Consider the following 866-nt stretch of genomic DNA (forward strand, 5'->3'; position numbering starts at 1 on the left):
CACTGCTGGTGGGAATGCAGACTGGTGCAGCCATTGTAGAAAACAGTATGGTGTTTCCAAAAATTTTTAAAAATGGAACTGCCATTTGACCTATTGATCCCACTTCTGGGAATCCAGTCTCCAAAACACCAATCAGAATATTGAACCACTTAGCAGCTTTATTTACAACTAGAAGACCGGTGCACGAATTCGTGCACAGGTGGGGTCCCTCGGCCTGGCCGGCGATTGGGGCCGATGGGGGCCGGCCGGCAGGGGAGGGACTGTGGGAGGGCTCCAGGGTGTGTCCCCCCTTCTCACCCCATCCGGATCAGCGGGACCCCAGCAGCAAGCTAACCTACTGGTCTGAGTGTCTGCCCCTGGTGGTCAATGTGTGTCATAGCAACTGGTCGAGCAGTCAATGGAACAGTTGACTGATAGGTTGGACACTTAGCATATTTTGCTTTTATTATATAGGATAGGAAAGATTTGGAAACAGCCCAAGTGCCCATCAGTAGATGATGACTTGGAAGACAAGGTAGAAAAAGCACCCAATTAGATCAGCAAAAAGATAAAAGAATTCAAAAGCAGGAGGATAGTTTAAGGGAACTTTGAGACAACATGAAACACAACAACATCCACATTGTGGGGGTCCCAGAAAGAGAGAAAGTGAGCAAGGGCTAGAGAACCTGTTCAAAGAAATAATGACAGAAAACTTCCCTGCCCTAACCAGTTTGGCTCAGTGGATAGGACGTCGACCTGAGGACTGAAAGGTCCCAGGTTCGATTCCAGTCAGGGGCATGTACCTTGGTTGTGGGCACATCCCCAGTGGGAGGTGTGCAGGGGGCAGCTGATCGATGTTTCTCTCTCATCAATATTTCTAACTCTCT

This window comes from Myotis brandtii, unplaced genomic scaffold (assembly GCF_000412655.1).
Source record: "Myotis brandtii unplaced genomic scaffold, ASM41265v1 scaffold314, whole genome shotgun sequence".
Taxonomy (NCBI): domain Eukaryota; kingdom Metazoa; phylum Chordata; class Mammalia; order Chiroptera; family Vespertilionidae; genus Myotis; species Myotis brandtii.